Source organism: Gorilla gorilla, chromosome 23 (assembly GCF_029281585.2).
Source record: "Gorilla gorilla gorilla isolate KB3781 chromosome 23, NHGRI_mGorGor1-v2.1_pri, whole genome shotgun sequence".
NCBI lineage: Eukaryota > Metazoa > Chordata > Mammalia > Primates > Hominidae > Gorilla > Gorilla gorilla.
The window spans coordinates 47695328-47721439 of NC_086018.1; the positions used below are offsets into that span (position 1 = coordinate 47695328).

A 26112-nucleotide genomic window follows, 5' to 3' on the forward strand; every position below is an offset into this window, starting at 1 on the left:
CCAGACCCTGAAGGGGCTGCTGTGCCCCAGGGACTTGCACTAAGGACGGAGTAAGAAGTATACGTCAGAGGGTCTCTCATCCAGGAAAACCGGGTCGTATATCTCACCAGCTACACACACTGCAGGCCCTATAGAAGGAAGTGGCAGGAGAGGGGACAGGTCTCCTCCCTCCCCAACACAGGGGGGTCCCAACCCAGAGGGCCCAGGGGAGGTGGGAGGCATCACCAACTCCCAGTCCACACAGCTGCCTCCTGAGACAGGCGAGTCTGCATCCGCAAATAAAAAGGGCTGAGAAACATACTTTGCTTTCCCTGCAGCCAACCCCAGGGCTCCCCCAGGCGGCAGGGCAGGCAGATGCAATGGGCCCATGAGGACACCTTTCCAGGACAGTTGGTCACTTTCAGCCTTTCCCTTGCCTGCCCCTTTCAGATTGAGGATGGTGCCCACCTACTTTGCTGAGCCAGAGGGGCCCATTTGATAGAGAGAGGTGGATGGTGGTGTTGGGGAACAAACCTTTCCGCAAGGCCTTAGGGCCCCCACAGCCCCTGGGAGGGCGGCCCATCTATGCGGCCCGAGCCCACCTAACTTCTGTGAGGGCCCCACGGTGAACCCATGAGTAACCCGCCCAGCCTGCACCTACCTCCCTGGAGCCTCCCCAACTCCTGTGAGGGCCCCATGAGTAACCGGCCCACAAGCCAGGGCCGCTCAGGGGTGCCTGCCCAGCCCCCAGACCCTCCAGTCAGTGTTCAGGGACGTCGTCTGGCACTTTGCTCCTCCCGCGTTGGCTCAGCTACAGAAACACCGTTACCGTGGCCGAGCCGCAGCCTGAATGCAGCTTATCCTGAAAAGAACCCCTCACTGACGGCTTCGTTAAGAGGAGACTGGACACCCTTCTGAGCCAGGCATGGCCACAGAGGTGTAGGAGGCCAAGGCCATCTTACAGGCTGGATAACTGGGGGCTCCAAGAGGGACCCACATAGAGGGGAGCTCCCACCCTGATCCTCTCCAGATCTGCAAAGGCCTCAGACTTCAGGGTCATGGAAGACCCCCAAAGCGTTGTCTGAAACAGGCTCAGTGCCCTGAGTTTCCACGGGATACGCCTGCGGTAGGATGAGGGGTATCTGTAGGATGCTGTTCCCCCTTGGGGTGGGGGGGCTTCTCCAACGAGCACTCAGCCCCAGTACAGAAACAGGGACATAGTGTGTCCATCAGCCCCTTGGAGTCTGCATTTCCCGCCCCTGGGAGTCCGCATTTCCCGCCCCCCAGGGAGTCTGCGTTTTCCGCCCCCGCTGGGAGTCTGCATTTCCTGCCCCTGGACATCATGGGCTGTGTCCAGAACATCCCTCTCAGAACTTAGCCAGGTACAGCGGCTCACACTTGTCATCCCAGCACTTTGGGAGGCTGAGGCGGGTGGATCACCTGAGGTCAGGAGTTCGAGACCAGCCTAGCCAACACAGTAAAACCCTATTTCTACTAAAAATACAAAAAATTAGCTGGGCATGGTAGTGGGCACCTGTAATCTCAGCAGCTTGGGAGGCTGAGACAGAAGAATAGCTTGAACCTGGGAGGCAGAGGTTGCAGTAAGCCGAGATCACACCATTGCACTCCAGCCTGGGCGACAGAGCAAGACTGTCTCAAAAATAAATAACTAACTAAATAAAACTCTCCCAGCAGCTGGGGACACCCAAGACTGCACTGAGCCCCTTGGCCATGGCCCCTCCAGTCCCTGAAAACCTCCCCGTCTTCATCCACTGCAAGTAGACAGCACGCACGCCTCCCGGCCACCCCATCCACGACACGCTGACCCATGGAGTCCCCAACATCTGCTCCTGGGGTCGGAGGGCATGGCAGCAAAGCAGCGGGTTTAATTAACCACACTGAACTCAGCCGCTGGTGACCCCAGGCACAGCCAGGGAGGGCACTGGGGGACAGGCAGCCGAGAGAGTCACCTGCCACCTTCTTCTCTCCCCATCATGGGAGACAGGAGCTGATTAAAATGCACATGATTTATTGGGATTTATTGGAAAGGGGCCTGTCATCTATTAATTTACCATCTTAGTTTCCATCAGGGACACTTCTTCTACTTCTGCAGATAATCAGGGAGAAGATTTCTTGCAAAGGGTGGTCTTGACCCCTGCAAGACACGGTTTCCCAGGCGAACATCCTAAATGGGGTAATTAGAGCTGAGAATCGCAAATATCCATCCTCTAAACTGAATAAAAATGGAAATACCGCACTGAGGCATCATTATGTGCTCATCGAGTGAAATCTGGTTCCCTGCATCCATTAACCTTTTGTTGTGTGGCCCTCCCGCGCGGCACAGAGGCCAGCGCTGGGTACGTCTGTCGCCGAGTGATGAATGAGCTGTCCATCCAGACGCCTGACGGTTTGACCTTTATTCAGCTAAAAGCACGGGGGCTCCTGGTGTTAAGTGGATGCCACTCCAGGATGAAATTGATCCAGAGTAAGCATCTTTGTAGTTGTCTTAGATAACTTGATGGGAAATGTACTCTCAGCTCAAGGATAAGTTAACAAAGCCCAATGCAAATACCAATAGTCTTTTCCCCCGACTGATTTGCTTTAACGCAGAGCTACACTGTCTACCTCACTAAAAAAACTCAGGCTCTTGGACACACCAAGGCCTTCCACCGGACTAAAGGGAAGGGCCACGAACCATCACACAAGCAGTGCTCTGGAGGCGCTGAGGCGGACTCGAATGCCTTCGTGTTAATGCAGTTCCACACAACAGTGAATTTGAACCTCGAAAAAATACACTGAAGTTGTCAAGAATGCTTTGGAAAAAATGAATGGGGAAGGACCTTGTCCCACAAAAACTAAACACAGTGCTGGGACTACCCCAGATAAGGGCAGGCAAGTGAGACGCACGCACGGCCCTTTCCTAGACCAAAAATCCTAGAAAGGGGATTAAACAGAATGAACGACGCCGGGGGCTCCCAGTGCACAAAGGTGGCCAGGAGTCCATTCGGACGAGCGTCCGCTGGAAAGAGGGTGCCACCAGCTCTGCGGCTGTGTGTGTGGAGAAGGGTGGAGGAAAACCACAACCTTTCTGGGTGAAAGAGTCAGAGGTGAGCATTCAGGGTGCAGGAGCATGGTGAGGAATACCTAGGGAGCCGCAGAGTGAGATCCAAATTCTGGGCTTAAACCCAGCCCGACCCACAGCTGCACTGTAGGGAAGACACCTGGGGCCGGCGGCAACGCAGGCGAGGCCAGGAGAAGCTCACTCCTGGGAGGAGAGCCCCACAGGCCAGACCCGCGAGTCAGCTGCTGTGCTGAACCAAGCACATCCCCTGGCCGAGACGCTGAGAGAGCAGAAACCACAGGCATGAAGAATCCAGTGGGAAGGCTAGGCCCATGTCTGCCCAGTTTCACAGGCAGCAGGGAGAGCATCAGGAGCCAGGCTAAAGAAGGGCAGCCCCAAGGCGCCACCAAGGCCGAGCGGGGACGAAACGGCCCCCTGGAGCCAGAAACACCAAGTCTGCAGAGTGAATCCGGAACAGCTCACCACCTCCCAAGCAAAACGAAAAACCACCCCCAGGAAAACACAAAGAAATTCAGAGTCACTAGAACGCATTCCCTACAGCATCAGCTTTTCACCCCAGAATTGTCAGACAACAGGAAGTGTTGACCCGCAGTCAGGAAAAAAGGCAGCTGATAGACATTGACTTCAAGTGGACCCAAATGGTGAATTTAGCAAAAGAAGCCATCAAAGCAACTGCTATAAATACGTTCTTAAAAAACTAAAATAAGGTGACTGGCGCAGTGGCTCACGCCTGTAATCCAGCACTTTGGGAGGTTGAGGTGGGTGGATCAGTTGAGGTCAGGAGTTCGAGACCAGCCTGGCCAACATGGCGAAACCCTGTCTCTACTAAAAATACAAAAATTAGCTGGGTGTGGTGGTGGGCGCCTGTAATCCCAGCTACTTGGGAGGCTGAGGCACAAGAATCTCTCGATCCCAGGAGGCAGGGGTTTCAGTAAGCTGACATCGCGCCATTGCCCTCCAGCCTGGGTGACAGAGAAAAACTATCTTAAAAAAATAAAAATAAAAAATAAAGTATATCCAAATAATAAAATATGTATAAGTACAGGAAAATATTATATCAATGAATAAATGGGAAATCTCAACAGAGAAATGAAAACTAGAGAAAATGGATGGCAATTCTAGAAGTGGAAACTGCAATAAATGAAGCAGAAATTTACTAGACAGCCTTGACATCACTTTGGAGGTGGCCAAGGAAAATAAACTTGAGAACACAGCAATAGAATTTGCCGGATTCAAAATGAAGAGAAGGCTGGACACAGTGGCTCGCGCCTGTCATCCTAGCACTTTGGGAGACCAAGGCAGGCAGATCGCTTGAGCCCAGGAGCTAGAGACCAGCCTGGGCAACACAGTGAGACCCCACCTCTACAAAAAGTACAAAAAAAAAATGGCTGGGCGTGAAGGTGCACACTTGTAGTACCAGCTACTTGGGAAGCTGAGGTAGGAGGATTGCTTGAGCCTGAGAGGTCGAAGCTGCAGTGAGCCATGATCACAACACTGCACTCCAGCCTGGATGACAGAGTGAGACCCTGTCTCAAAAACAAAAGCAAAATGCAGAGGTTGAAGAAAAATGAGCCAAGCCTCAGAGACCTGAGGGCCAAGAGCCGGTGGCCCTGCGTGTGGACGATGGCCGTCACAGGAGTGGAGAGGGAAGGGCGTGCATTGGCCAGGTCCATACAATGGCCAAAAACTTCCAGAATTTGGTGGAAAATGTTAACTTACAGATGCAAAAAGTTCAACAAACCCCAAGCAGGATAAACAGGGGAAAGAAACAGTCCTGGATACATCGTAGCCAAGTTCTAAAAATCAAAGATAAAAAGACCATTTTGAGGCCGGGCATGGTGGCCCCCACTTCCTATAATCCCAGCACTCTGGGAAGCCAAGGCAGGTGGATCACGAGGTCAAGAGTTCGAGACCATCCTGGCCAACATAGTGAAACCCTGTCTCTACTAAAAATATAAAAATTAGCCGGGCGTGATGGCATGCACCTGTAGTCCCAGCTACTAGGGAGGCTGAGGCAGGAGAATCTCTTGAACCTGGGAGGCAGAGGTTGTGGTGAGCTGAGATCGCACACCACTGCACTCCAGCCTGGCTACAGAGCGAGATTCCAAAAAAAAAAAAAAAAGCCATTTTGAGAGAAAGAGAAGAAAACAGCATGTGAAATACAAAATAACAACAATGAAGAGAAGAGAATCACAGGAGATTCTCACCGAATGAAGGAGACCCAAAGTGGGAAAAATACTAAGTCAATTGTTAGCAAATGGAATTATTTAAAAATCTGGCCAGGTGTGGTGGCTCACACCTGTAATTCAAGCCCTTTGGGAGGCTGAAGCGGGTGGATTACCTGAGGTCAAGAGTCCGAGACCTGCCTGGGCAGCATGGCGAAACCCCATCTCTACCAAAAATATAAAAACTAGCCAGGCATGGTGGTGCACACCTGTAATCCCAGCTACTCAGGAGGCTGAGGCAGGAGAACTGCTTGAACCCAGGAGGTGGAGGTTGCAGTGAGCCAAGATTGCGCCATTGCATTCCAGCCTAGGTGACAGAGCAAGACTCTGTCTCAAAAAAAAAAAAAAAAAAAAAAAATCAGAAGGCTTTGCCCTTGTGTCAGAAAACCTATAGGAATATTCCACTACAGTAGCAGATGAAAGAGACTGTCTGTCCAAGTGTTTTCAGCTGCACCAGGCCCAGCTGCTTGTTATCGAGGTCCGATAATGAGATGCAGACACTGGGAAAGGAGGGAGTTTATTTCAGCAGCCAGGTACAAGGAGGAGGTCGGAGCAGCTCACCAGACCAACTCCAAGTGACAAGTTTCTCTCCAGAGCTTGTATACACTCTGAGATCCATGCTGTGTGTGGGGTTGCACCTGCCAGCAGGACTGTTCTTTCAATCTCTGTCTCATCTTTAGTGAGGGCCTGGGGTCTGGAAAGCTTTCTCTAGAGCCTTGGAAAGTTTCTCCGTCTTAAGTGGGCTCTAGTAGGAGGTGTATGTGTAAGGATTCCTTCCCGCCCCCGCCCCCAACCCCGAGATGGAGTCTTGCTGTCACCCAGGCTGGACTGCAATGGCGCGATCTCGGCTCACTGCGACCTCTGTCTTCTGGGTTCAAGTGATTCTCCTGCCTCAGCCTCCCAAGTTGGGATTACAGGTGCACACCACCGTGCCCAGCTAATTTTTGTATTCTTAGTAGAGACGGGATTTCACCATGTTGGCCAGGCTGGTCTCGATCTCTTGACTTGGTGATCCGCCTGCCTCTGCCTCCCAAAGTGCTGGGATTACAGGTGTGAGCCACCACGCCCGGCCCAACGATGCTTTTATTGTTGGATCAGACTTCAGGGTCTGAGAAAACCCAGGCAGGGTCTTAACGGGTTTGTTGTGGCATTGCAGCCCCCACACTCCGGCGCCAGCTTCTCCAGTTCCTTAATGTTCAGCTTAAGCGTTTGTCAGAATTATAGTAAAGGGTTAGTGGAAACTGGCTGGCTGGTTGCTAATGGAAGCCCGGCCTGCCCCACAAGCTCAACAGATTGGAAGAAAAAAAAGGGGGCATAAACAATGTTTCCACAACCACTAATTAGGAAAACCTCTTAGCAAGCTAGAAACAGAAAGAAATTGCCTAAATGGACACAGAAGAACTACCAAAACCTAGAGGAAACTGCTTGCTTGCTAGAGAAATTTTGTAAGAATTTCCATAAAAATCAGAATCACAATAATATTCTCTCTCTCTCTATCCTATAACGTTTGCTGGGTGCCATAGCCAAGACAGTTAGAAAAGCAAAGTAACTGAGAGGTATAAGAATTAAAAAAAAAAAAAGAAAGAAAGAAATGCTTTCACGTGCTGTAATGATCTGTATAAACAATCCAAATTACCAGAACTACTTGAACAATTAGCAGAACTAACCACCTTCGGTCAGGTGCTAGGAATGAAAGAGCCCAGAGGCAGCTCAGCACTCATCCGAGAGGCAGACGTGATGGCGTCGGGCTCAGGGGATGGGGCGCTGAGGCTCCACAAACAGCAAAGTTAAAAAGCAGATCTCTGCCTCCTCCTGTACACAGAATTAAATTCTGTGTATCAAAAAAATCTTTAAGACTAGTAAAGAAATCTTTAAGACTAGTAAGAGAATATCTTAAATCATGGGATAGGGAGGGATTTCTTCAAACAAAACAAATAAAATATCCTAGAGAAAAAGATTCCATATCTCTAACCCTACATTTGAAGTTTTTTCTGACAAATAACCACACCATTTGTTCTAAAAAACGAGCCCTTGACTGGGAGAAATTTTGCAATACACACAACATAAACAGGACTAATATCCAGATATATGTGGAATTCCTGCAAAGAAATAAGTGAAAGAAAAACAACCCTAAAATCTGGCCAGATGAACAGGCAAACTGCAGAAGAGGAGACCCCAATAGCTAAAATAAAAATCATATAAGCGGCTCAGTCTGTCTATTCATCTGAAAATCCGAAATTAAACCACAAAGAGATGCAAATTAAGAAAACTTTCACAGCGTGACATAGGAGTGATGGGAGGATTCACAGAGCCAGGAACCCGCACACAACTGGCTTGAGCGTCCACTGGGGCAATGACCTCCAAGATCCTGGCCAGCACCCAAGCAGTGTTCGCTGGGAGCACGCACACCTCCAGCCCAGGAACTTTCCTCCCAGATGTACCCCCTGGAGCTCTGCTGGGTAAAGCGTGGCCCAGGGACCAGTGTCAGAATCTGCACATCAACAGGGTCTGCGGTCGCTCGCAAGGGTGACACCTGGGGAGGCCGCCCAGAGACCCTGCCGCTGAGCTCCGTGAGACACGTCAACAGGGTCTGCAGTCGCTTGTGAGGGCAACACCTGGGGAGGCCGCACAGAGACCCTGCCGCTGAGTTCCGTGAGACACACACCGTCACATGTACTCCAGCCTCGTCTGCGACCAGAAACAGAGAACCCTGCACATCTGCAAGGCACAGAAATTAACGCTGGTGCCTTCATATTGTGCAATAACAAACTGCGGTTAACCTGAATGAAGCCGACCTATAGAATCAAAAAGAGAGTTCTGGAAAACATAAAAGAGCAAGTTGTAGCACATGACGTTTTACAAAGATTAAAATAGCATTCACCCAAAAGATGGCCAGTCACCCACGGCCGCACAGGTACAGTGTGGACGCGCAGCAGAGCCAAGGACGGGGCACCTGGCAGCCAGAGGGACAGGCACCTCTTAGGAGGAAAGGTCTGCGGTGCTCCTTTCTTTAAAAAGAAATAGAAACGATCTGAGGCAAATATGGCATCGGGTTTCCCTCCACTCATTTATAGTCCTCTGGGATTTAATTTTCAAATTAATAAGCAAACAAGACACGTGAAATGGGATTCCCTGGGGTTTGATAGCGTAACCACATGCTTGGTGTCAGAAGCTCCGTAGAGAGCATTGAGGAGATGAAGCCCAACTTTTTAGAAGCCAATTTTCCAAGATACCTCAAGACACTTTGTCTTGGTCTCCTCTTCCTAGAAGAACATTCTTTAAAAAAAAAAAAAAATAGAAACCGCCTGATGTGCAAATATGTTTATAAGAAGAAAAAACTAAAAGCAAGTCAAATGTCCTAGTAACATGGCAGGTGTGAGTCGCAGCACGGCGCCGCTGAGGAGAGCAAACCCACCCACGGCACGAGCGTGAGTCGCTGCAAACAGCAAAGGTGTGCGCCACAAAGCACCAGAGGCCCCCAGGCCCCTGCGACCTGGCCTGGGACAGCCTTGCTTTGCAGCCCCGGAGAGGCAGGGCCTGGACCTCACCCTGGCCTCCACCTGCCACCAGGCTGTTCCCGCCACCCTGAATGCCCCCTTCCAGGCATCCCTGACCAGCACAGCCTCACCCCAGGGGAGCCCGACACCCTCCGCCATCTGCTGCCTGGCACACGACGTGAGCCACGGGCACTGAGGTTACCACAGGGTCCACAGCTCCAGAGCTTCCCAGAGCCAACCCCAGGCCCGCCCCGCGCTTGCCCGGTGATCAGGTGAGTCTGCGAGCCTGCGGGGAGAATCCTTGGGCGCCCACGTCAGGGTTCAAGGGGTGGACGTCATGAGAGCAGGACCAGGCACCCAGGGGCCCCAGCCGCACCAGCTCTCATTCCTGCCCCGCCACAGGCAGGCAGCCCAGCTGGCGTCCAAACCTCCTTCAGGGGCTCCAGGGAAAGTGGCTGCCTCGGAGCCCAGGCCCAGGGGACCTTGAAAGATAAACCGCCATTGTACAGCTCCAGGGAAAATCAGAATCGTCCCTAAGGAGTCTCAACAAAGCACCCCTCGGCAAGATGGAGCCCCAGGTCCTGGAAGAGCCACGAGCTGTTCTGTCCGAAAGGGCAGAGGGCCGGAGAAGCCAGTCCTGGGGGAGGAGGTCGGGGCCACTCACCAGGGCCTTCCTAACGTTCCGTCCGAGCGCATTCTGGAGGAAGAGCAGCTCCTCAACCGAGCCCGAGAGGGCATGGCCCCGGTCGCGGGTAGACAGCCGCATCTCTGCCCCATCTCTGCCCGCTGACACCTGTCCTGGTCCAGGTCCACCTGCCCGGGCATCCAGGCCCCAACTCATCCCTCTGCTTAAAGTCTACTGGCTCTCACACCCTCTACGTGTCCGTTCTCACACTGCTAGAAAGACCTAGCTGAAACTGGGTAATTTATTTTAAAAAGAGGTTTGGTTGACTCACAGTTCTGCAGGCTGTACAGGAAGCATGGCTGGGAGGTCTCAGGAAACACAATCATGGCGGAAGGTGAAGGGGAAGCAGGCGCTTCTCACCCTGGCGGAGCAGAGGAAGAGAGAACGTGAGGGGGGAAGGACCGCACACGTTTAAACCATCAGATCTCGTGGGAACTCACTATCACGAGAACAGCAAGGGGAACTCCGCCCCCATGATCCAGTCACCTCCCACCAGGCCCCTCCTCCAACACTGGGAATTACAATTCCTCCTGAGATTTGGGTGTGGACACACAGCCAGACCACAGCACACCCCCCAGATCAGGCTCTTGATCTGGGCACCTACCCAGTCTCCTGCAGGAGCTCCAGCCGGAGCCCCGGGGCCCTGCGATTCCCCTCCCTGAGAGCCCCTCTCTCAGCCCATCAACAGGTTATATCCATCCCACCTCCAGATGGAGCTCAGGCCCGCCCTTCCTCCAGCCCCTGCCATCTCCTGGCCAGTGACCTGGTGACGACGTCACCTCCGCAAAGGCTCACACGGTTCCACCTATCCCCTGCTCTTCTCCACGGAGCACCAGTGTGAGCCTGAGAAACGCGCCCTCTGGCACCTGTCCTCATAAGGCCTCTCCTGGCTTTCTCTGGAGTCCAGCCTCACCCTGGCCTCTACCTGCCACCATGCTGTTCCCGCCACCCTGAATGCCCCCTTCCAGGCATCCTTGGCCAGCACAGCCTCACCCCAGGGGAACCCTCTGCCATCTCCTCCCTGGCACACAACGTGAACCATGGGTGCCCAGTTCCCCTCGGTCCCCTACCTGCTCCAAGGGTAGGGCCCAGACTGATGGCCTCTGGAGTGGGCCACGCTGAGACCCCTGCCCCTGAGGGCCCAGTCTGCACCTCCTCCACCTCACTGGATGCTGTTAACCCCCTCTGCCCCTCCTCCAGGTACAGGGAAGCCACAGGGAGGCAGAGGGCAAACATCGGGGAGCTGTGTTCCCGCCACAGATCCACACTGTCGGTTGAGTGCACCCTCACCAGGAAAGCTGGGCCCATCGTGTGATTTCCTGGGGCCTCCGTGACAAAGGACCACAAACTGGGGGCTTAAAGCAACAGAAATTATCTCACAGTTCGGAGGCCGAAAGTCCAAAATCAAGGTGTCCGCGGGGCCATGTTCCCTCTGGAGGCTCCAGGGGAGGGATCTTCCTGTCTCTGCATTTTCCAGGGGCCCCACAATCCCTGGAATTCCCTGGTTCACAGCCGCATGGCCTGATTGGAGCTTCTGTGTCTGCATGGCCTCCTGCCTGAGCCTCAAACCTCTCTCCTTTTTTTTATGAGGACACCGGTTAATTACAGGATTTAAGGCTCACCCTACCCGGGATGGGACTATCTCATCCCCAGATCTTTAATTTGATTATAACTGCAAAAACCCTACTGGCAAGTAAGTTCACCTTCACAGGTCCTTGGGGGGCTAGGATGTCAACACAGCTTTTTAGCGGGGACACATTCAACCCACAACACCGGCGCTAGCAGAATTCCAGCTGCCAGAGAGTCGGGCATATGGGCAGGCTGCTTATAAAGGAAGAACGCAGAGTGTTGAGGCCGTTTTTTTTAAGCCACAGGTAAGAAGAAATTGCTGAGTCAGCTTCAGCATTCATTAAGAGCCACGGATTTCCCGGGAGCCCGAGGGAGATGAATAAGCAGCAGCTGCGATTCCATCAAGCTTAATTTAAAATCCTGGTGGAGGAAGGCATGGAAACCTAGTGCTGCTGGTCCCAGGAGAATGCTGGAGTTGAATATCTCTGCATTCAGATGTGGGCTTTACCTAGGAGTAAGAAAGCCTGTGTAATTAGACCTGATGACAAAGAGGCTCCACACCTCCCTCAGTCCCAGGGGCACTGGGCTGCAGCCGACAGCTCCAACCAGACACCTCGCAGTTCCCGAGGCCAGCACCCCAGAGAAGGGATGTAGGGATCTTCTTCAGAGCAGAAGGTCTTCAGGGATCTCAGCACATGTGCTCCAAGCAGGCATCTCCCTAGTCCCGAGGGGCAGGGCCATGGACAAGCAGCTGGAAGCCCACCCGGCCAGCCTTGATCCAGAAGATGACCCCTGGGTGACCCCTGGTGAGGGCCGGCATCAGTGGCTGCAGAGACGAGGGGGCCCTTCTCACACCCCAAGAGTCACTTCAACCAGATGGTCGGCCACCAGGCAGAGACGGGGCTGCCCAAGGAGATCCACAGCACATCCCATAAGACACACACTCGGCCCTAGCCCTGTGCCCTCCTGTCTGCCCCTCTAGCCACCCACTGCCCGCTGCCCACCACCAGGCCTCCAGAGCAGGCTCAGCTGGCACTAAGGGCCCAGCTGTCGGGGATGCTGAGATAGAGCAAGGGTCAAGTTCCCTCTGGTTCTCAGAAGGCCCTGGCCAGGATGTACAGGTGGCCGCAGGCCTCAGTCTTGGAGATGGCCCCAGGCAGTGGGGGTGCAGGCGGCAGATCCTCGGTGTGAATTTAAATCATTTCAGCCCTTCGGCCAGCCAGAAAACAGTTCCAATCCCATCCTGCTGGCCCAGAAGTAGGACGAGGGGAAAGACAAAGCCAAACCCTTGACAAGCTACCCCTGCCCTGGTCAGGAAGCCAGAGTGTGAGAGTGTGCGGGGCTCGGCGTCCAGCCCCACTCGGCCATCCGTGCTGAACAGGATGCCCTGAAGGACGACAAGGCTGCCTCGGATCCTGATGCCGCGCTTGTTTCAAATCCCTGAGGGGGAGAAACGCGGGGCGCCACGTGGCACCTCCAGGTCACCGGTTCCCACTCTGGGATTCAGGTGAGAAGCCAGGGTCTCGGGGTCCCCTGTGACCTCTTGGCCTTTGCCCATGGAGGGCAGTCGTTTGACTAAAACAGGACCTTTCTCTCCCAAGGCACATTTCCGAGCCGTTTCTCACTTGTTCAAGGTACTTTTTACTTTAAATGGAACGCAGTCAAGAAGCAATGTACGGCCACCATGCACGTGGCTGCTCCTCTCTCCTGGGCACCCTGGGGGTGCCCCAGGAAGAGGCCCCCACGCCATGGAGGTGAGCGAGGGGCTCCGGCCGGCCCGAGGAGGCTGGGATGGCCGGATTGGGCGGCTGCCGGGTCTCGGGGCCTGGTGGGTCCCTCCTCGGTGGCTTGACCCGTTTGCCTTTGAGCAATGACTTGGTGGGCAGCAGAGCCCCATCCATAACCAGCCTGCACAGCACAGCCCCACAGGAATCTGTTCAGGCAAAGGTTCTAATTATCAAGACATTTTTATTTCAAGCAGAGCTCAATATTTCAAGTTCATTCTGTGCCTACGTTTCAGAAAAAAAAATCTTCCAGCAACAACGCAATAAACAAGACCGAGAGCCTCATTAGGAGCCTGTGAGCCCCACATCACCAGACGCGCTGCAGCTCCCCATGACGACCGCTCCTCCTCCGAGCCCTGCACACGGCGCGGGTTACATGGAAAAGGCACTGAGTGCGGCCCACAGGAGAGGCGGGGATGGAACCAAAACCCCAAGGCATAGGCTGGGGGACGCACCTTGGCCACCTCCCGTGGCGGGATGGTTTTCCCAATCAGAGATCCCAGCAGGGCCCATGCTGGTGGCTCTGCCTGTCCCTGGCACGGACCACTCCTCACCTGTGGATAACACCCCCATCCCAGGTCTGTCTGCAGGACTCAGGCCCCTCCCAGGTGCCCCCTGGCACTCAGGGACTTTCCAGCAGCACATGGAGCTGGGGTTGCACGGAGGTGTGTGGGGGCAGCTCAGAGCCCTGCCTGGAGCCTACCCCAGCTGCAGGAGTCCCAGGGACAGTCCCATGACGGCCGAGCACATGCCTCCTCACCAGCTCCTGCAGCCCCCACAGCGTTCGCCCTGCCACTCACACAGCTCCCAGTAAGAGGTATCCAAGCTGTGCCCAGCCCCCAACTCAGCCGAGCCCACAAAGGTCTCACAGATCCGGGCACACGTGGCCGTCCTAAACGTGCCCTGCACCCTCCCAGGGGGTTCCGGTGCCTGACAACACACGCATGATGTCTCCCAGCACCAAACAGACCACCTGCAGCGGTGGCTATGCTCCCTCCTTCCACTCGCCCAGCAGAGCACCTGCTGCATGCCAGGCCAGGCGCTGCTGGGGAAAGAAGGAGGGGGAAACAAATGAGGGCCCGGCGACTGAATCCCACTGCCCAGGGCAGGCAGAAGACAAGCCGTGGAGCCAGCGTCTCGCAGGTGGACAGGCAGAGCCCTCTGGGGAGATTGCAAAGTGGAAACAGCCACGGAGGTGGGGAGGGAGGGGCTGCTCTGACTCGGAGGGTCCCCAGCCTCAAGTCTGGAGGGGAATGCTGCTTTTTCATGTCCGTGGCAGAGACAAAGCACCATGCTTGACAGACTTCGAGCATTTGAGTTATTAATTCTGTTTATTGGCCATCATTTCAATTAAAAATTAAATCTGCATGTGTTTTGGTGCTGATTCACAATTAAAACCCACTGGGTTTCACAGCTTGTTAGGAAAACAAAAGGGATGATGAAACTTTTAGGAAACTCTAAAAAATACTTTCAGGCTGCATGTGGTGGCTCACGCCTGTAATCCCAGCACTGTGGGAGGCTGAGGTGGGAGGATTGCTTCAGGTCAGGAGTTCCAGACCAGCCTGGCCAACATGGTGAAACCCCATCTCTACTAAAAATGTAACAAATTAGCCAGGCATGGTGGTGCACACCTGTGGTCCCAGCTACTCAGGAGGCTGAGGCGGGAGGATTGCTTGAGCCTGGGAGGTCGAGACTGCAGTGAGCTGAGATCTCGCCATTGCACTCCAACCTAGGCAACAGAGTAAGAACCTGTCTTAAAAAAATAAATACTTTAGAACAGAGGCAAAAGCATCTTGATTTCCATGAAATTAACATGTGGACATAAATGTCTGGGGAAAATTAAAATGTATTACTGGTCAGATTTTGAATGTATCATTTAATTCACGGTTCAATTGAAACTCACTTCTTGTTTTTCTGAAGACCTTTGCCATTTTTTTTTTTTAACCAGTCAAAAGAAAGAACAAGTGACGGGGAAATAAGAATAAAATTGAAAACAAATTAGAGGGGTAATTTGGCAGATCCTCCCAAAGTTAAAGTTACAATATGATCCCACAATTCCACTCCTCCCTCCACACCTGAAAGAGCTGAAAACATGGGCTGGAGCAGGCGGCACACCCAGGCTCACAGCAGCCAAAAGACAGACACACAGTGGACTCCCCGTACGACAAGGCCGGGTCAGCCTCGGGAGAAGGAAGCGCCAACCCCTGCGGCTGCACGGAGAACCTTCCAGACACTGTGCTGCCTGCAAGAGGCAGACACAGCTCATCTATCACGGGACTCCATTTACGTGAAATATCCGAAAGAGGCAAATTCACGGAGACAGAAAGCAGATTCATGGTTGCCGAAGCCAGAGCTGGGGAGGGGAAATGAGGAGTAACTGTTCCTGGGGACTGCGCATCCTCCTTTTGTGGGGGATGAAAATGTTCTGAAGGCAGACAGAGGTGGGGGTCATGCCGCCCTGTGAAAGTGCCGCATTCCGTTTAACCATTCACTTTATAAACGATAAAGTTGACGTCATGCGAATTTCATGTCAATAAAATTCAGCACAAAGAGCAAACTGGAGGGTGATCGTGGTTCCTGGCAGAGCCGCTGTCAGCTAAGAAGCCATCCCTGGGTGAAGGTGCATGCAGGGCCTGACCCCAGGGACCATCACCCACACGGTCACCACAGGGCAGACAATGTCCGTTTTCACTTTCAAGATCAGTCGGTAGACAACGCAGAAAGGCCACCTGCTGTCGGTGTCCATGACAGCTGGCTTCACCGTGAAAGTGCCAGCCGGGCGTTCAGAGGGGAGGCACTCAGCAGAGACCCCAGGATCTAAGGCCCGTGTTGGATGAGCAGGACGTGATGGGATCGGGCTGCGGAGGGGGCGCATGTGGATGGGTGTCCCTCAGTCCAGAGGAGGACAATCACTGAACTTCGTGTCACCCACAGGGGTCACAGCCCAAGATCTGAGAGCAGCTCCAGGTGCAGGAGGGGGTGCTTCTGCAGAGGGGGCCGCGCCGTCCACTCTCCCACACTCTGGTGTGCCCAGGCAACTTCAGCAGGGACGGCTGAGAAAGGAAGAGACACATTTAGGAGAGTTCCATCTGAAATACCCAAAGTTAAACAATTAACATAAAGCACGGGTTGGTGCCCACAGATGCTCCCCTCCCATTGCCACAGCCTCTCGCCTGCACCAAGGACCCAAGGCCACCGGCCTCCCTGTCCACTCGCAGGTCTGGGACCCCCCAGTACTCGGACCGGACCTTGTCTCTTCCCTGCTTAAGCAGCAGCCCCGCCATTGCAGCCCCCAGACCCCAGAGCAGGATCGAGGAGGGAATACCATTCTGGCACCCCCAAAAACCATGGAGGCAGGAGCTGTGTCTGCCTGTGACCAAGTTCTGTCCCCAGCTCCAGAGGGTACCCAGGCCCAGGTATGCAGCCCCCAGCCTACCTGCAAAGGCCCCTCTGTGGGCAGCAGCCTGCAGCCCTGCCAGGCACTGCATCCGTTCTTGAAGGAGTCCCTCGTCACCCCCCAACCCCACAGGCTGGAGCCCCACAGGGGCTGTGTCCACTTCTGGACACCAGGGTCCAGCTCAGGGCCTGGCACATCTGGTGGGTCAGAGCCAGCTCGCTCAGCCTCTGCAAGAAAATCATCTTTAGATTGCAGGATCCAGGATGAGAGTATTTTAAATACTGGAAACCCGAGTCATGGGTCAGGGAAGGAAGACGGAATGGGTGAAAAACCAAGAGGGCGCCCTGGCCAGGTCCTCCCGGCATCTCCCGTCACTCTTGACCCAGGTCAGGGTCTCCATCTCTAGAGACCAGTTGGCCAACGGCTCCTTCCCACCCACACACAGGTGAAGCCAGGCCCAGCCACCTGGCAGAGACCTGGGTTTTGTTGTCCCAAGTCCTCAGCCTTCTAATCCCGGATTCTCCAACCTGGGTTGCAGCCAGGGACCCTGTCACGTGCATTTGAATCGGAGGCGGCTCAGCCAGAGACCACTGGCAGCATTGAGATGCTTTGGTTGGATGGAGGCATTTGGGTTTCAGCAGCTGCCACATCTGATTAGACCTGATGCATTGAGCCCGACACGCCGGGCGGCTGTTAGCGCTGCTGCTGAGGAAACCAGTGATCCAGAAAGAACACCACGGCCCGGCACGCCGTGCTGCAGTCAGGAACGAGCAGCCTGCACCATTGCTGGGTGTGAACACTCTGAAAAAATCAGCCATCGAGGGGGAAGGGGGCCAGAAACACCGCACGGTCCCTCGGATCCCACTCTGCCCTGCCTCTGAGATCTTGTGTCGTTTTTCTGATCAGAAGCGCTGCTTTCCTTAACAAGACAGAGGAGAGGCGTGGGCACGTGTCTCTGGCTTCCTGCCTTATTATTTCAATAGCTCAGAACCAAGCAGAGGAGAGCAAGGAGCCCCGTCAGCACTCTCTGCTCAGCCAAGGTGGGCGGAAATCCAGCCACGAGCCAGGCAGGCCCCGGGGAGCGCAGGGCAGCTCCCCCGTGCTCAGGAGCCCTGCTCAGTCCCAGCGCCGCCCCCAGGCCAAGACCCTCCAGACCCTGCTGACCCCCAGCCCCGCTGGCCGCAGGCTGCTCTGTGGCTCACTCGGGGCTGGCCTGACCCACGGCACAAGCGGGGACGCTGGGGGGCTCACATCACTTTTCTACACCCTCTCTGAAGGTGGGCAGCAGGTGGGCAAAACGGGTTGAATAGATATATAAATCATAAAGCTTTATCAATCCCACTCATACACATAGATATATAAATCATAAAAAGCATCATCAAACTGAATCCACCAATAAATGCTAGAATAGCACATCATGGTCACACTGAATTTATCCTGGAAATTCAAAGTTTAACATAAGAGAATAGAATGCTCAGAATCAAAGCAATTCACTCGATCAACAGAGAGGAGAAAGATCACGTGTAGCTCAATCAATACAGAAAAAGAATCTGAAAAAAAATCCAGCATTCCTTCATGACAAAATAAAAAACTCTGGCTAATGAAGAACAGAAGGTAACTCTAATGAAAGGCATTTGTAAAAAAACTACCAAAAAAAAAAAAAAACTACAAAAGACATCACACAGCCACTGAAAGTGCCTCTTTGACATGAAGAGAAAAATCAAATATTCTTGTTTCCATCAGCGCCCATCAGAAATGAGCTGGGGGCCTGTTTACAAGGCGAAAAAAAAATACATAAGAGTTCCAAAGGAAGACACAGAACTGCATATATTCATAGATGATGAGATAAATAATCTGTAGGATTACAGGAGTTAAGCAAGACTGCCAAGGACAAAATTAACATAACAAATCCATTATTTCTACAGCAATCCACAGCTAGAAAATGAAAGATTTTAAAACATACCATATGCAATAATATTTTTTAAATAGTTGAGATTTAGAAGTATATCTAACAGAGTCCAAGACATCCACAGAGACCTTCATGAAACTTTCCTGAGAAGCTTTAAAGAAGAACACCACAGTTGGAGGAACGTTCCTATCAACCAGCTCGGGGACTCAGGGTAGCCAAGATGCCAGCTCCCCTCCAGGAGTCTACTGAGCTGATCTTCGTGGAACCTGACAAGCCGAGTCCACAATTCATGCCAGAGTGCAAGCAGTGAAGAATGATAGTAAAGCCAGCTCCACCGCGCAGGACTTGTCATAAAGCCACAGTGACAGACAGCGTGGCGTCGGCCAGAGGCTCAACAAATAGCCCAGAAGAGAAGGAAGTGGCCAGAAGCAGGGCCAGCCTCATATAGACACCCATGTAGGAAAGGGCAGAACCATGGAGCCAGGGGAAAAGCAGTTCCCTCTATGAATGATGCTCCGACCCAGGACATACACATGCAACAGTAACAAAACAGAATCCTCCCTCACACCATACCCCGGGGGTCAGCGCATATTTTCTGTAAAGGGCCACAGTCGTTTGGGCCCTGGAAAGCCACATAGTTGGCGTCTGCCTCAACCACTCAATATGTGCATGGCTATGTTCCAATAAAACTTTATTGACACAAACAAGTGGTCAGCCGGAGTCGGCCCTCAGGCTGTATAGCTCACTGACCCCTGCCATGCCCAAAAATCATTCCTCATGAATCACAGACCTAATTATGAAAAACAAAACTCTATAGTTCCTAAAAGACAAGATAGGCCAGGTGCAGTGGCTCATGCCTGTAAATCCCAGCACTTTGGGAGGCCGAGGCAGGTGGCTCATCTGAGGTCAGGAGTTCGAGACCAGTCTGACCAACATGGTGAAACCCCATCTCTACTAAAAACACAAAAATTAGCCAGGCGTGGTGGCAGGCACCTGTAATCCCAGCTACTCGGGAGGCTGAGGCAGGAGAATCACTTGAATGTGGGAGGCGGAGGTTGCAGTGAGCCAATATTGCACCACTGCACTCCAGACAGAGTGAGACCTCATCTCCAAAAAAGAAAGGAAGGCAGGAAGGAAGGGAGGGAGGGAGGCAGGCAGGCAGTAAATAACTTCATGATCTCAGAGTAGAAATGAATTTCTCGAAAAAGGCACAAAGAAAAACTCCTACCCATAAAAGGAAAACATTGATAAATTCAACTACATTAAAAGTGAAAGCTTATGTCCACCCAAAAACTATCCACAACATGTAAAAGAAAAACAAAAAAAAACAAAAGAAGCTCTTTAAAGACCAAAAGCAACAGAGAAGAGACAGAAGTCCTGAACTGAAACTTGGTAGACAGGAAATATCCGCGGGCGGAAAACGCACTTCCTGTTCCAAGTCACAGGGAAATGCAAATCCAAACACTGAGCGGCCACAGCACACCCTCCCCGCCAACACCCCACCCTCCCCCCACGCCCCTCCACCCCGGCTCCCCAGGGTCCCGTGCTGGTTCGGCTTAGGCTTTGAGGACCCACGCCATCCCTCTGAGAGCAGCCCAGCCTTACCCGGAATGGGCCCAGCCAGCCTGGGGTCCTGCAGGACAAAGCAGGTCAGGGACAGTGGAGGCACCGAGAGAAAGCGCAGCATGGGGGGATCCTGACCACCCTGGGGCCCCCAGCTCAGCACGCACAGGTGGGGGGAGGTCCTGACCATCCTGGGGCCCCCAGCTCAGCACATACAGGTGGGAGGAGGTCCTGACCACCCTGGGGCCTCCCAGCTCAGCGCACAAGTTGGGGCGGGCCGGGGTCCTGACCACCCAGGGCCCCCGGCTCAGCACACGCAGGTGGAGGAAGGGGAGCTAAGTACCTGGCGGCTTGTCCCACATCCTCCCTCTCCAAAGACAAAGCATCACTTTCTTGCCCCCTGAAGTCGGCCATGCAGCCCCCCAGCACCTGCAGAAGCGTGATCCCACACTGGGGTCCAGGCCTTGCCACCATGGTGGAGGTCCTGCTGGGGTCCCGGCCCTATCACCGGAGGCCACAGCTGAGTCACTTCCGTGGTGGCTGTCCTGCCAGGGTTCCGGCCCTGTCACTGGAGGCCAAGGCTGAGTTGGGAGATGAGGCCACAGCAGCAGCAAGGGCAGGGGACTCCACTCCACAGGCCAGGCAGGAGATGCGGGGCCCGATGGGAGAAGGCCCTCCAAGGGTGGCACAGCACACCCCGTGTGGGAGGGAGGAGACACCCCAACCACAGAACAGACAGAGCCACGTGGAAGGCGACTCAGCAAAGAAAACAGGTGATCCGAGTCCCTCACAAAGACAGCTCCATGACACAACGTCCAGAAACAGGTGAAAACTGGCCGGTGTTCCAGGACGCCCGCAGTCTGGAAAACTTCCGAGGAACATTTTATGGTCAATTTTGTGATTTCAAGAAAATGTGTTAAACAGTCATGAGGGCTCTGTCAGGCATCCAGCACCATTTTAAACGTGTAAAACACGAACACACCCCACCGTCACAATGACACTCTGTAAAAGGAACCAACGCTTCCTGGATACAAAGTCCAGTTGACAGTGACCCACGGACCCCAAAACCTGCCCAGCTCCGACACAGCTGCTCTTACTGGCACCCGGCCTGGCCCTGAGAGCCCTTTGATGGTCACTGCTCCGTCCCTGTGTGTCCGGAATTGGTGGGTTCTATGGTCTCACTGACTTTAAGAATGAAGCCACAGACCCTCGCGGTGAGTGTTACAGTTCTTACAGGCAGTGAGTCTGGAGTTTGTTCCTTCTGATGTTTGGATGTGTTCCGAGTTTCTTCCTTCTGGTGGGTTCATGGTCTCGCTAGCTCAGAAGTGAAGCTGCAGACCTTGGCAGTAAGTCTTACAGCTCATAAAGGCAGTACTGACCCAAAGACCGGAATGAGCAGCAGCAAGATTTAGTGCAAAGAGCAAAAGACCAAAGCTTCCACACTGCCGGAAAAGGAACCCAGCAAGTTACCACTGCGAGCTCTGGGCAGCCTGCTTTTATTCCCTTATCTGTCCCCACCCACATCCTGCTGATTGGTCCATTTTACAGAGAGCTGATTGGTCTGTTTTGACAGGGTGCTGATTGGTACGTTTACAACCCCTGAGCTAGACACAAAAGTTCTCCAAGTCCCCACTAGATTAGCTATACACAGAACACTGATTGGGGCATTCACAAACCTTGAGCTAGACACAGGGTGCTGATTGGTGCATTTACAAACCTTGAACTAGACACGGAGTGCTGATTGCTGCATTTACAAACCTTGAGCTACACACAGAGTGCTGATTGGTGTATTTACAATCCCTTAGCTAGACATAAACGTTCTCCAAGTCCCCACTAGACTCAGGAGCCTAGCTGGCTTCACCCAGTGGATCCTGCACCGAGGCTGCAGGTGGAGCTGCCTGCCAGTCCCGTGCGCCCGCACTTCTCAGTCCTTGGGCGGTGGATGGGACTGGGCGCCGCGGAGCAGGGGGCGGCGCTCGTCGGGGAGGCTCGGGCCGCGCAGGAGCCCAGGGCGGGCGGCGCAGGGAGGCAGCTGAGGCCCGGCGGGAATTCGAGCGCAGCGCCAGCGGGCCGGCACTGCTGGGGGACCCGGCGCACCCTCCACAGCTGCTGGCCCGGGTGCTAAGGCCCTCACTGCTCGGCCCGCGGCGCCCGCCGGCCGCTCCCAGTGCGAGGCCCACGGAGCCCACGCCCACCAGGAACTCACCAGCGCCGCGCAGCCCTGGTTCCCGCCCGCGCCCCTCCCTCCACACCTCCCCGCAAGCAGAGGGAGCTGGCTCCGGCCTCGGCCAGCCAGAGAGGGGCCCCCACCGCGCAGTGGCGGGATGAAGGGCTCCTGGGGCGTGGCCAGAGCGGACGCCCAGGCCGAGGAGGCGCTGAGAGTGAGTGACGGCTGCGTGGGCTGCCAGCACGCTGCCACCTCTCACCCGGCCCAGGAGAGCGCTTCCCTCCCAGCAGGCAGCCTGCCCCAGCCAGCTCTCGGCTCTCAACCCGGGGGTCAGCGTTTCCTGCAGGAGCCTCTGCTAGCTCCAGCTGGAGCACTGGCTGGTTGAGGGGAGGGGATTAAGCACTTGGAACCCAGACCCCAGCTGGGGATGGGGAGGGAGGCTGGAGACCACCATCTGCTCCCACAGGGCTGAGTCTTGGTGCCGGCCAAGCCCTGACCCCCTCCAGCCCCACCCACGCCCCTCGTCACCCCCGGCCCCTGCCATCCCTGTGTCCTCTGCACCCCCAGCCCCTCACGTCACCTCCTGCCCTCCCCACGCAAATCCTGCGCTCCTGTCACACGGAGGGGAACAAAACAGGGTAGCAGCAGGGACGTGGGGGTGTGGCCGGGACCCCCAGATGAAAAGGAAGGCAGGTGGCACCCTTCGACCAGCGTCCAGGCAGCCCTTCGGATTCCCCCGAAAGGGGGGCGGGGCTGAGAAGCAGGACACGAACCACAGGATTCTCCGCCCCGCGCCACAGGTCAACGGAGAGAGAGAGGCCTGCGGATTGTGACGCTTCTTCTCGAATCCCTGTCTTGTTCTCACTGTATAGTCACACACACAGCCCATCACATGTATCACGTCGTGAAACAAATATCCGTGGCGTGGATGTACCCCCACTAACTTAGCCCTTTAGCAGCAAGAAAATCCTATTTATCCTTAAATCCCCAGCACCCAGCCCAGGGTCTGCCATAAAAGAGTCAAGGCTGTAATAAGGGGTGGGGGCAGATGTTTAACCAGATGAGATGCCCCCCAAGCTCCTTCCAAACCGCGAGCGTTGCTCTCTCTCCAGTTCTAAAGCGGACGGGGGGAGTTTGTCTTTCCCGAGTCTGTTGGAAATCCCTCTCCTTCCTTCAGTCACTGCGGGTCATTCAAAAACTACTCAGATGCTGAAATGTAGCTTTCCACCTTGGCTTGGGAACAGTGGTTCGAATGTACTTCTTGAAACCTATGGAAATGCAGTATCTCTCCAAAATGTTCTGTTTGGGAGGTAATGATGGGATCGCAGGTGTTCAGAACAGAACGTCGTTAAGCGTCCTCAGCCCCGCTGGAGCCAGGGCGGAGGGGGCGGCTCCGACCTGTCCCTTCTCATCACATCAGTTACTTTCCATTAGCGGGAGGGGAAATCAGCAGATGCTGGTGAGGGGGGTCCCGGCGGGAAGCAGACCCCTTCTGTGCATAAACACTCAGATCTCGGACTGTGAACAAGGTCTTTTGGCAACACTTCTGGTGAATACGTTTCATGAATTTATGAAATCCTGGCACTCAACGTTTCTCCACGTGGATTATTGCCAGGCTGTGAGGGGAGAGGGCTCTGACCAGCATCTGCCGATCTGAACTTCCAACAGAGATAAATGGGGAGACACTGTTTCCTCAACCAGGAATCGTTCGGCTTCTGTGGGGGCTGCAATTATCCTTCAAAAACCGAGCCCCTCAAGGCCCTTAAGGAAAAATTGCCCCAGCGGGGGTGGGGGCGGAGGGCGGCTTCTGAGGCAGGAAATGCTCTGCTGGGGGGAGGCGCGGGGAACACTGAAGATTCAACCCCCATCAGACATAAGCGCAGGTTCTGGTCCCCACTTCAGCCTCCAGCATCTTCTCGCGGGGAACTGAGGATTCAACCCCCATCAGACATAAGCGCAGGCTCTGGTCCTCACTTCACCCTCCAGCATCTTCTCGCGGGGAACTCTGAGGATTAAACCCCTGTCAGACATAAGCGCAGGTTCTGGTCCTCACTTCAGCCTCCAGCATCTTCTCGTGGGGAACTGAGGATTCAACCCCCATCAGACATAAGCGCAGGTTCTGGTCCCCACTTCAGCCTCCAGCATCTTCTCCACAGAGAAGGGAAGGAGAGAGGAGGAATCATTCATTCTGAAATAAATTATTTGTGGAAAACAGAATTCGACTGATAAAGAGTCCACTTCTCAGCAGCAATCCTAAACGAGCACCTGGCACACAGCCGGGGCCCAGGGGGCCTGTCCAGCGAGTGAACGAGTGACCCAGGGATGTCTCATCAGAGGCCAGTGCACCGGCACAGCCGGCAGTCACACGGGGACGGCCACACACAAACGCACGGGGCTCCAATTAATTCTCCAAGAAGAAAAACATTTTGTTCTGAAAAACGCGACTGTGATCTTGAAAGTGGTGTTTCGTGGATGTGTCCCAAGGGCCCGGCACAGTGTCTGGCACATTTAGATCCTCTGAAAAGAGAGGAAAAAGAAGTGAAGGGAGGAAGGAGACAGAGGGCAGGGGAGGGGGAAGGGAAGGCAGGGGAAGGGGAAGGGACGGAGAGGGGAAGGGAGGGAGAGGGGAAGGGAGGGAGAGGAGGAAGGAGGGGAAGGGGGAAGAGGGAAGGTGGGGAGGGGGAAGGGGGAGGGAGGAGAGAGGGAGGAGGAAGGGAGGAGGAGGGCGGGGGAGGGAGGGGAGGGGGAAGGGGGAAGGAGGGGGAGTGAGGGGGAGGGGGGGTCCCTAGAACCCGCCCCCACCCCCATGGAGGAAAGGAGCCGGCATTCCTGCAGCATTTGGCTCCTCCAAGGCCCCTCCACTTCCCTTCCGAGAGGTCGTTGTGGCTCTGGACTCTCCCAGCACAAGGAGTGGACATGGACGACAGTGAAAGTCCTACTTGAGTTGGCCAGTGTCTCAGCCTTCAAAACCTCCCCTCGGCCAGTGAAGTGACCCCTAACCTCCCTCAGTTCCTCGCTCTGTACCCCATCATCAGCTGCACCCCCGAGAGCCGTGGAGGAGGACAGGAGGGCGGGGCCGAGTGGGGGGCACCCTGGGCTTCGCGGAGCTTGGCCTCTGCAGGACCCAGCCTCATGTCGCTTCAGGGCTCCGTCGGCTTGGGAGAAGTGCAGCTGCAAGGAGAAGCCAGGAATGTTACTTCGCTTGGAATTCTAGCCTCTTTCCTCACCACAGCCTGAATGTTCCAGTCAGTGCATTAACACACAGAGAGGAGGTTGTCAATCGCCTCGCAAACGTGGCCACTTAACAAAGATGCAGCTTATTGTCAGCGCGTCTTTCATGAGCTTGTAAAAGAGACACAAAGAGGCCGGGCACGGTGGCTCACTCCTGTAATCCCAACACTTTGGAAGGCCAAGGCAGGCAGATTGCCTGAGGTCAGCAGTTCGAGACCAGCCTGGCTAACATGGTGAAACCCCATCTCTACCACAAATACAAAAATTAGCCGAGCGTGGTGGCACGCACCTGTAATCCCAGCTACTTGGGAGGCTGAGGCAGGAGAATCACTTGAACCCAGGAGGCGGAGGTTGCGGTGAGCTAAGATCACACCACTGCCCTCCAGCCTTCGCAACAGAGCAAGACTCCGTCTCAAAAAAAAAAAAAAAGAGACACAAAGAGAGGAAGGGCATTTGAATCGGATCATCAGATGCTGTGACGGTGCCAGCGTGCAGACACAAATGCCCTCCTTTGTAGCAGGGGTTCCTGGTATCCTGGTAAACTCACCAGGCAGCTCAGATGCCCAGACTCCATGCCAAGCCAGCTGACGCTAACTGTAACTCTCGCCAGTTCTTTGAGAGCACAGATGACCTCCACATTCGCAATGTAGCTACATATTCATCAGTTAGAGGAGACAGAGAAAGCCCAGTGGATAAAGACAATTACTCAAGTGGGAAATTACTGTGTTTTCGTAACAATGTGTCACAGCACAGTCCCCGGGAGGGTAGAGGATTCAGAAAGAGGAGAGGAAGCCAGGCTTGGGGCTCACACCTGTGATCCCAGCACTTTACAAGGGGCTGAGGCAGGAGGATCACTTGAGCCTAGGAGTTCAAGATCAGCCTGGGCAACATAGGGAGACCCTGTCTCAACAACAACAACAAAAATTAATTTAACTTGTAAAAATTGGCCAGGCAGGATGATACACACCTGTAGTCCTGGCTACTTGGGAGGCTGAGGTAGGAGGATCACTTAAGCCTGGCTTAA

At 54.3% G+C, this 26112-nt stretch overlaps 1 long non-coding RNA gene across 3 annotated transcripts; it reads right to left on the reverse strand.

Annotated features, from left to right (window-relative positions):
• Positions 1-14133: 14133 nt before the first annotated feature.
• LOC129529466 (uncharacterized) lies at positions 14134-22644 on the reverse strand. Of its 3 annotated transcripts, none has more exons than XR_008674970.1 (3): positions 22438-22644; positions 16258-16445; positions 14134-15874 (listed from the first exon to the last, which is right to left on the reverse strand). It is a non-coding gene; the product is annotated as an uncharacterized lncRNA (long non-coding RNA). The 3 variants fall into 3 exon arrangements; XR_008674971.1 differs by lacking the exon at positions 22438-22644 and adding an exon at positions 20925-21162; XR_008674972.1 differs by lacking the exon at positions 22438-22644 and adding an exon at positions 16695-16783.
• Positions 22645-26112: the final 3468 nt, after the last annotated feature.